General features: G+C 32.6%; 2 pseudogenes; one reads left to right on the top strand and one right to left on the bottom strand.

The window, feature by feature from the left end:
• Positions 1-3,243: 3,243 nt before the first annotated feature.
• LOC118605375 lies at positions 3,244-3,363 on the bottom strand (annotated as a pseudogene).
• Positions 3,364-5,941: 2,578 nt separating this feature from the next.
• LOC118611984 lies at positions 5,942-6,360 on the top strand (annotated as a pseudogene).
• Positions 6,361-11,330: the final 4,970 nt, after the last annotated feature.

The raw sequence follows: 11,330 nt of genomic DNA, 5'->3' as shown, positions 1-11,330 counted from the left end.
TTTGTGGAGATTAAATGAGAAAATATATGTGAAACTACTTAGAACATGTTTGACATTCAGCATTTGTTATGTGGATGGTTAAATTAAGATAACTGAGGATCTCTATTTGGGTTTTATATTGTGTACTATAATAGCCATGTGTATTTTACATCAAGAAAGAGATCAGATCATATGTCTTGCAGGTCATGATAAAAATTTTGGACTTTATCTTCGGACTAATGAGAAATCACTGAAGAGTTTGAAGAAGAGCAATTACAGGATTAATTTTTCATATTTTCTAAAGCTGCTATGTACAGAGAAATTTAGAAATATTTGAAACTAAATTAAAATAAAAATATAATTTATCAAAATTTGTGCAATGTACCACAAGCAGTGCTTAAAGAGAAGTTTATAGCATTTCTAATATATAGTATATATTAGAAAATAAGAAAACTCTAAAATCAATAATCTAAGTTTCCACTTCATGAAACTAGAAAAAAGAGAGCATATTAAGCCTAAAATAAACAGAAGAAAATAAATAATAAAAAACAGAGCAGAAATTAATGAAATCGTAAATAAGAAATGAATAGGAAAAAAGTAAAACCAAAAGCTGTTTTTTTTTTTTTAAAAAAAAAAAGACCACTAGAATTGATAAGCTTCTAGGCAGTCTAAGAAAAAAAGAGAGTTTATAAATTACTAATATTATAAATGAAAAAAAGTTATCACTACAGATCTCATGGAAATTAAAAGAATAATAAACAAATACTATGAAAATAATCAACGCCCACACATTTGATAATCTAGAGAAAAAGGACCAATGCCTAAAAGACATACTCTTTGTAGGATTGGAAGCAGAGAAAATACTTTCTCATTCTAGAAGGCCAGCATTGTCCTAGTATCAAAATCAGGCAAAGACATTACAAAAAAGCTACTATAAACCAATATTTTTCATGAATATCAGTGCAAATATGCTCAACAAAATGAGCAAATCAAATCTAACAATATAAAGAAAATTTTACACAACCAAATGAGAATTGTCCCAAGTATGCAAGTCTGATTTAATATTTGGGAATCAGTTAACATAATCTATCACCTCAATAGTCTAAAAAAGAAAAATCACATGATCATATCAACAAGTGAAGAAAAAGACCTTGGTAACATCTTCTACCCATTTATAATTAAAACTCAGTAAACTAAGAATAGAGAGAAACTTCCTCAGCTTGATAATGTTGATAATGAACATCTATTAAAAACTTACATCAAACATACTGAATGGAGAGAAGCTTTTCCAATAATATACAAAAAAGAAAAGCAAAGATGTCTCCTCTTGCCACTCTTTTTTAACATCATGCTAAAATTTTTAGCTAATGTAATAAGAGAGGAATAGGAAATAAAAAGTATGCAGATTGGAGAGGAAGAATTAAAATTGTCTTATTTTACAGATGAAATGATCATCCATGTAGAAAATCTGAAAGAATTAAAAAAAAAAACCTTCTGGAACTAATAAGAAATTACAGTAAATTTTCAGGATGTAAGATTAATATACAAAAGTTAGTTGCTTTTCTATATATTGTTAATAAATAAGTAGAATTTAACATTTAAAATTAATAAAATTTATATTAACACCTAATACCTAGCTATAAATTGAACAAAATGTGTATAAGATATATGTGAGGAAAACTACAAAACTCTGATGAACGAGATCAGAGTACTGTATTAATGGAGGCATATACACATTCATGTATGAAAAAACTGATATTGTCAAAATGTCATTTCTTCCTAAGTTGATTTATTGATTCAATGAAATCTATATCAGAGTCCCAGAAAGTTATTTCATGGATATTGACAAACTGATTCTAAAGTTTATACAAAGAAGCAAAAGACCCAGAATGGCCAACACAAGATAGGAGAACAAAGTTGGAGGACTGACATTACTCACATTCAAGACTTACTATAAAGCTGCAGTAATCAAGACAGTGTTATATTGGAGAAAGAATAGACAGATCAATGTAATTGAATAAAGAACATAGGAATATAAAACAATGTAAATACAGTCTTTGACAAAGGAGCAAAGACAATACTATAGAGCAAAGATAGTCTTAACAAATTGTTCTTAACAAATTGTACATGCACATGCCAAAAAAATAGAAAGAAAAAAAAAGAATCCAGACACAGACCTTATACCCTTCACAAATATTAACTCAAAATAGGTCATAGACCTAAATGTAAAATGCAAAACTTTAAAACTCCTAGAAGATAGCATAAGAGAACCTAGATGACTTTGACTATAGCAATGACTTTTTAGATACATTACTAAAGCCATATCCATGAAAGGAAAAATTGGTAAGCTAGACTTTATTAAAATTAAAAATTTTGTTCTACAAAAGATGACCAAGATAATGAGAAAATAAGCCACAGATTGGGAAGAAATATTTGTAAAAGACACATCTGATAAAGGACTGCTATCTGAACTATGCAAAGGATTTAAGAAAACTCAAGAAATGGACAAACGATCTAAATAGACTTCTTACCAAAGAATATATACAGATGGAAAATGAGCATTAAAAAGATGCTCCACATCATATGTCATCAAGGAAATGCAAATTAAAACAACACTGAATTATTATTACATATCTATTAGAATGGCTAAAATTTGGAACACTTCACATAAAATGCCGGTGAAAATGTGGAGTAACAGGAACTCTTGGCACAGCCACTTTGGAAGACAGTTTGGCAGATTTCTTATAAAACTAAATATGCTCTTAGCATACAATCCAAAAATCACCTCTGGTCAAAGGAATTGAAAACTTTGTCCATACAATAACTGAAACATATACGTTTATAGCTGTGCTATTTATAATACCCATTACTTGGAAGAAACCAAGATGTTCTTCAGTAGGTAAATGGAAAATAAACTGTGTTATATTCTGACAAATATTCTGGAATATTTTTCACCACTCAAAGAAATGAGCTACCAAGCAATGAAAACACCTGGAGGAAACTTAAGTACATATTACTAAGTAAAAGAAGCCAGTATCAAAAGGCTATATACCTTATGATTCTGATTATATGTTATTCTGGAGAAGGAAAACCTAAGAGACAGTTAAAAGGTCAGTGGTTGCTGGTTTTATTGCTGGTGGGGAGATAGGGAAAGATTAATGGCACAGAGGATCTGTTTTTATTTTTAGGTGAGGAAACCATTGGCTGACCTCACAGATTGCAAGGACCTTGTCAGTTTATAAACTCTTATTTTTTTTATTTTTATGCCTACAGCACCTTATCTTCTTAGGTGGTTTCCCCATCCAAGTACTAACCAGGCCCAATCCTGCTTATCTTCTGATCCCAGATGGGATCAGATTTGTTCAGGGTGGCATGGCTATAGACTACAGAGGATTTTTAAGGTGTTAAGAATATTCTCTGATGCTATAATGGTAGACATGTGTCATTATATGTTTGTCCATACCTGTAGAATGTACAATACCCAGAGTGAACTGTAATGTAAATTATGGACTTTAGGTGGTAATGTGTCAATATTGGTTCATCAATTATAACAAATGTGTGACTGGTGGAGGATGTTGAGTGGTAGAGGCTATACATGTGCAGTGTCAGGAGAGAATATGGAAAGTTTCTGTACTTTTCTCTTAATTTTCTATGAATCTAAAACTACTCTAAAAAATGAAGTCTTTACACACACACACACACACACACACAGATGCACACACCATACAATTCCATTTATATAAAGTTCAAAACTATTTCATGGCATTGCAAAATGATATTGACCTTTTGTGAAGAGGACTAGGACAGTGGTTGGGAAGGGTTACAATTGATTCTCTTAGGAAGAGGTTATGTTGCACTTCTTGACCTGCTGGTAGTTTTCTGAGTTAGTTCATTTTATGATTCATGGAGCTTTACCTTTAAAAATGTCTCCACTGATAGAGGAGAGAGAGAGAGAGGGAGAGAGAGAGAGAGAGAAGGAAGGAAGGAAGGAAGACAGACCTTACCCCATAGTCCCTGCTCTTATTTTACTCTCTCCAAGTAGCAATTATTTTTTAACTCCTATTCTTGATTATAACCTAAGATTTCAGGCTTTAAATTTAAAGCATGGTTACACATGGTAGAAAGCTATTAGTGAGAGATCCATGATGAAATCAAGGTCACAGGATATAAAAAATAAATATAAATGAACTAAATGTTATCTTGGCCAAGAATCAATGCATACATAGGAAAATGTACTTATACTTATTTTAATTTCTAGAGAATCTGGAAAATGTGACATCACAGGCAATTTAAGATATACAGGATATTACTTACCACAATCACATTCCCATTACAATAACTTTTATTGGGGAACATGAGTTTATATTATTTATTTTGGGAAAAAAAGAGTTTAATTGTAATGAGAGAAAATAATGTCGGTATTCATTTGAAAGTGTGAACATTTAATATCGACTATACAGAAATTTCAATGGGAATTTCAAAAGTGATTATTAGGGAATTTTAAAGCAATGAAGTTTCTCTGTTTTACTAGCAAGAACTAAGTCTTCCTCATCTTCATGAAGTGCTTAGCAGTGTTCATGTTCTTTTCCTGTAGCTACAAATAACCTTCAGAAAAACTTGATAAAAGGCCTCATCGTAGTCTAATGCTGACACTTATGTAATTAAGTATGGCTGTGTGCCTTTTGATGACTCATTTCATGGGAAAATAATCATTCTCTGAAACTTCCTGGAGAAAGTACAAAATTTCTTTTGTTGTATGGAGAGAGAAATTTATTTAAGACCTATTTTATTAAAGGGGAGTGGGGATAAAATGACCCTTGAAAATTTTCACCTCCGAAGATGTCTATATATTGTTTGACATTTTCTTGACAGTAGGTTATTGAGATATAATGTAGAAACTTGGCAAAAGATGCATAGATTTTTTTTCTAAATTGTATTTTTATTGAACTTCACACTTTGTGTCAAACAGCTGGAAGCTAGAAGAAGGATCTACAGCCTTAACAAAGACTGGCTCTGATGTGACCTTGACTTTTAGGCTCTATCAAATAACAAAATAATGAATTATTATGGGCAATAGAAAAGAATAGTGGTTATTTAAAAGAAGAAAGAGTCTTTTTATCTCATCTACTAGAGCTTTATTCTGAAAAGCATTTTGCCATGTACAGCAAGCAGTTGTATGGAGAATCAAATCACAGAACATGGTCATATTTGTTAAGGTGTAGTTCTAAGATACATCTACAGAGTCAAGCATTATAGAGATTCTAAATATTTATTTAAGAACTTTTATTTTATCACAGATTCCTCTTATTTACAATATGTCTGGGATGCCCTTAAAGCTTCTATTAGGGGCTATTAGCACTCATCCACTACGATCAACCATAGCTCATCTATGTTGATAACTTTATGTAACCAGAAAGAAAAACATTTTTTTCACCAAAGTTTTCTTCCCAAACTTTGCCATTACTTTAATTTTCCAACTTTATATACTATCATAACTCTAACCCAATGCAATATCATTGTACAGTTATCTTTTAAACAATAGACTACAGTAAATTTTATACAACCTTACATGAAAGTTTATGTAAATTTTAGGTAAGAAGACTAGAAATAGTATGTTACATCTTTGGATTATAAGTGATGTAGTAAAAGAAAACATGGTTTGAGGCAACATTTGTCTGATTCCAGAGCCAATGTTTATCTAGTACCTGACTCTCAAGCCATTTTCCTTTTAGAGTATTAAATGAATGAATGAATGAGTAATAACACCTCTCACCAACTGTTAATAGTACACATAAACTATGTTCCTTTTGTGGCCATCTATTTGTGACATAGTTAATCTTAGGAGTACCATTCAACTTAAGGAATGGGTTAAATTAAATGCTTTTGGTGGTCACAAACACATTGTTCAGTTCATATATTAAAAATAAATAAATAGACCAGCCTTTAAGAACAGTGACTCAAGATGACAGCTGGAATGAGCTTTGGAGTAAAATCCCTCATGCTAGAAGAACTTAAAGAAGGCCAGGAAAGAACAGGATATAATAAGGTTAGTTGGCGTCTAGAAGATGACAGATATGACACAAGGTATATAGTGATGCTAATTGTCCTCCAAGAAAAACTTATGAAAATTGAAGATGCAGACTTAAATGGAATGTGGATCTAAATATTCAGAAGTATCTCCTTTGTAAGATTTATACAAATAATACAAATTTAGTTAATAGTTCTAATAAAGTAGGGAAATCCAGAGCCATATCAGCGTTAACAAAATAGCAGAATTCATATAGCATCAAAGTTGTCCTACAAGAGCTTCAGTACCTAATAGTGTGGAAAGAAAATATAAAACTCCCTTGGCCACTTGAACGACAGTGTTACAACAATTAATCAGAAAAACAAAAAACAAAAAACAAAAAACAGCCCTCTCTTTCCCATCTATTTAAGTAGTCTTCATTTTCCACAGTAGTAAATCGTCTAGATATGTCTTATAGACTTTAAAGTACTGAGAAAGAAACTCCAATTTAAAACAATTCTAGGATCATGAAAAAACATTTAAATTGTTTTTTATCATAACTGGTGGGGCATATTTAACTCGAATGTGAAAAGACACCACACAATCATCTTGCTGCTGATTATACATCCTAGGGTCTCTGCTCTCTTTCCCATCACCTCCACCTGCCTCTCTGCCTCTCCTTCTCACCTTCCCTGCAGTGTCCTCCAGCTTGTTGGGGTGGTTTTTTGATGTGAAGGTTTCAGATTGCCACCTGTTGGACTATCGTTGAGTATATGGGGGGTGCTTTCCTGAAAGAAACTCTTGGTTTCTTCCTTCCTTCCTTCTTTCCTTCCTTCCTTCCTTCCTTCCTTCCTTCCTTCCTTCCTTCCTTCCTTCCTTCCTTCCTTCCTTCCTTCCTTCCTTCCTTCCTCTCTCTCTCTCTCTCTCACCTTAGATTGTTACTACTTTTCAAGTTATTGTCCTTGACCACTCTCATCAACTACCACATTTGCCCTAAGTAAAGATTATAAACCCTTGCTCTACTTTGAAATTGGCTTTTGGTGAGGAATTCAGGGCTTTTCTCATACCTTTTCTCCCCAACCTTTATGGAGAAGTACAACTTTTCCTTCCTCTTCTTCAAGGTCCTTTTTGCAATGCCACTACCCAATACATTCTGTGACACTACCTCACTTTAACTAGAGACCATCAGAAGTTAGAAAGAGTCACTGACTTCCCTCATTTGATTTTAGAATAACATTTAATTACTTTGCATCAGCCTGAAAAATGTATATTAGGTCGTTAGCCTTGCCATGCTCTGCTGTCATTTTATATATATATATATATATATATATATATACACACACACACACACACACATACACACACACACACACACATATATATTTTTTTAAGCTCAAGTTTTGATATGGTGAAAAGAATAGTCACCAGGGTTACTCAGATTTGCCAGCTTTCAAAGTCCTTGGTGGTTAAGCTTGGGGAAAAGCCACATGAAGAAACTTATAAGCACAAACAGTTCCTCTGAATGAATTTTATTTTTCTGTTAATTGCTTTTTCTCTTAAAAATTAAAGAAGTTTTAAGTTTTTAAGTTTTAAAGTCTTCTTAAATAAAGAAGTTTTAAACAATTGGATTTTTATTTGGTCATCCTTGAAATCCATTTGGATCTAGTTTGGAATCTGACTATTGGAATAAAAGGAACTTTGAATTCAGTGTATGCTTTGGTTTGGTGCTCCTGGTTTTCTGAGTTTCAGCAAGGATTAAGAAGAAACTGTGCAGGGTGACTACACAAACTTGGAAGGCTTGACTTCCTGGTGAATTGCTACATTTTTTCACTTTTCTGATAAGAACCACTGAATGCTGAAAATGTTGATGCATACTGAAATAAAAGTATTTAATTGTGTTCTGATGCATATATATTTACAGAGATAGATACATACATATTGTGATAATAAAAAAGATATTTGGTCTTTGTCCACACTTACTAGCAGATAACTCCTAAAACCCCTGTAATTTCCTAAGTTATAAGGTTAATAGGAGTGTCTTTTGTTCTAATGAGGTGACTCCTGGTGGATTTTTAGATATTTTCAGAATGGAGGATGGTCACCAAGTCCTGATTGGAAGCATGGAACTTTCAGCCCCAAGTAAAGATTAGTCAATCACCAGTGGCCAATGATGTAATCGAGTATGCCTGTGTAATGAAACCTTTATAAAAATCCCTAAATGATGGGTTTCGGAGAATTCCCAGATTGGCTAACACATCCATGTACTGGATGCCAACTGCAAGTCTAGATTATTACCAATGCTTCTAACTTACTGAATATAAATAGGATGTTCCCATGACCCCTTCCTCAAATCAAATTATTTTGATAGAGCTGTTCACAAGACTTAAGAGAAGTTTACTTAGTAGATTTCTGGTTTATTAGAAAAGGATAATTCCATCAGGAACAACCAGATGGAAGAGATGCAAAGGGAAAGATATGTGCCCACTAGGGCATGTCTCTCTTTTAGTGTCTTCAAGTGTTCACCAATGTGTAAACTCCTTGAACTCTGCCCTTTTGGTTTTTATGAAGGCTTTTGTTAAGTACACAATATTGAGTAAATCATTGGTCATTGGTGATTAAGTCAATCTCTAACCCCCTATTTTCCTCCCTGGAGGTGGGAGGGAGGGTTGAACTGAAAATTCCAACTCTCTGATCATGTGGTTGGTTTTCCCCATCCTTAGAGGCTTTTCAAAAGTTATCTCATTACTATAAATTCAGGTGTGATTGAATGGGGATTGTTATAAATAACAAAAGACACCTTTGATTTCTCCAAAGGTTTTCCTAAACTCCTGGTTCTTCACCAGGAACAGGGATGAAGAAAAAATATATATCTTTTATTGTAAATCACAGTATCACAACCATATAAGCTTCATGCCAGTTTATAGTTTTCCTCAATCATCTATGACAGATTCTCAAAATCAGAAGTTTCCTACTTAGTGTTTTATTTTATGAATTCTTAAAAACAATTTTTTATTTAGGCAACTCTTGAACTTCTAGAATTATATACACAGTTAAATGATTTGAAATGAAGAACAGTTTCTTTCTTTTGGTATTTGGCATTCTAAATAAAGTAATTTATTAATTTTACACTAAATAGTATTAAATTGTACCAACAGGTCTCTAGGATACTTGCATATACCAACGCATATTGGAAGTGTTAAAAAATGTGGTGGTATCCCACTTCCAGTTATACAAGGAGATCTTCAGAATGCCTGATTATGTTTGGCAAGTAAAACTTTTCCAAGAGAGAATATGAGAGAAAAAGAAGAATTCTGGGGTTATTTCTTAAAAGGTTTTTCTTTTTTTTCCCCCAACCACCTTTCAACTGTATCCCTGCATAAGCAAGGAAATATATTTATTCATTTTACTTGCAGAAAGAGGGACAGATTTGTCAGTGCTTCAGATGTGCCAATGTTAGATAATCCATAATTTTTATTTTTGGGGTATTGTAGAAAAGAAATAAACAAATATGGTCAAGAACATTTTAAGGGTCCAGATGGGTAGAAAGGTCTGCCTATTCTGTTATTGAATGTAGGGAGGAATAAAGTGAAAACAAACATCAAAAAGTACCCTTTGGTAGCTGACAAAATTATAGAAATAAATTATGCGAATTATACTTTTGACTGAATCATAGATAAATAAGTGCACCAAGGATAATAAAAACATATTGTTAATTTTAATTTATATTTGCCTAATCTTTTACTTACTAGAAACTAAAATACTACATTTGGCCATGAGAATTTTGGTCATTTTAATAGGAAATGTAAACTTCAGTACGAGTAATCCATTTTATAAAAATTACGAATTATAGTGTCTTCAAGTATATTAACAAAGATTCAACTGATCACCCAAACTCAACATTTAATATTTCTGGAATTTCTATGGAATTTTTGATACTTTAAAACAAGTATTTTAAGTTTTGGACACAATTGAGATACAAGAAAATTGTAGGTTTAGGTAGTGTTTCAAAAGTTCTTGAAGTTGTAGAAAACAGAAACAAAATGAGTTGTGGGAATACTCTCGACAAGCTATAAATAAGTAATCGTATTTTTCGCATTTTGATCTACAAAAGTTTTGTTGTCCTTTTTCTCAGCCAGAGCACACTTTACAGTTTATTGTATTTTATACTAACTTTTAGTAGTTTGTTCTGGTGAATTTACACTTAAAAAAACACATATGCTTTATTGCTGTTTTTTCCAGACCAGTTAATCAACAAATTCAAGTCAGAGAGGGGCAATTGGTCATCTGTATAAGGAGATACATTTTAAAACTTTGAGAAAATGTGACATGCTCTAAGAAATTATCCTTTAGAGCATCTATCATTTCATGAATTCATTCAAATAGAAGACATTTAATGACACTGACAAGTCTTTCCAGTAGCTCACTGTTTGTTGGGCTTAACTTTCTTGTCAGAATCAATCAATGGCCTTCAGAACAAAATATAAGCAGTAGTGAAACTAAGAGAAAGGAAAAGAGGCATTTTATGGTCCAGGATGCATTTCAGTAAGCTTAAACTCTAAGTGACAGATGAGGAATTTAAGCTGATCAGTATAAATCTACAAATGAGGTGTGTGAGAGAGGTTTTCATTGAAATGAGTCTTATTTCACACAGGCTTCTGTGTCTTCCTCACATGCTCTCTGACTCTCATTAATGGACTTGCAAAGTATAAAACCTCTATATAATTTTTCATACTTCCTTTATGTTTATGTTTATGTGACATATGAATCTCACCAGAAAAACATCTTGAAAGAGGATTTGAACTAAAAAGTATATTCATAACATGAATTAAACAAGAATTCTGTTTGATCTTTCCAAGAGAAAAGTGCACTTACATTTTCAAATGTGATCATTTATTAAAGGGTCATAGTTTATGTTAGACATTGCTGAGATTATGCCTGCTTGCCAGGGTGCAGACTTGGGCTATAAGTGAATAGATTCATGAACGAATCTTAGGGTACATATTTATTATTTGATGAATCTTTTAATTCTTTGTGAATGTAATTACTAGAAACATGCTTTTGATGACTATCTCCAGGGCTTATAATAAAATAAGTGAAAATCATTATTTAGAAAGTCTAGATTAATACTATTGTTACCATTGGGGGCAATTTGAACTATGGTGTCGCCCCAATGGCAGGGGGAGGGATAATGGTGCAGAAGTGTAATTAGCATTTTTCCTCTGTTCTTCCTCATTGACGCAGTGAAGAATCACAGGTTTGTGAGATTTAGAAAAGATTTATTAAAAGTGTATTTCAGAAAGACAAAGCATGCCCTAAGGAAGAATATGGTTTTAGTGAAGAGAGC

This window comes from Rousettus aegyptiacus, unplaced genomic scaffold, assembly GCF_014176215.1.
Source record: "Rousettus aegyptiacus isolate mRouAeg1 unplaced genomic scaffold, mRouAeg1.p scaffold_m13_p_1, whole genome shotgun sequence".
NCBI lineage: Eukaryota > Metazoa > Chordata > Mammalia > Chiroptera > Pteropodidae > Rousettus > Rousettus aegyptiacus.
The sequence above is the reverse complement of the archived record's forward strand: the minus strand, read 5'-3'. Positions and strand labels throughout refer to the sequence as shown.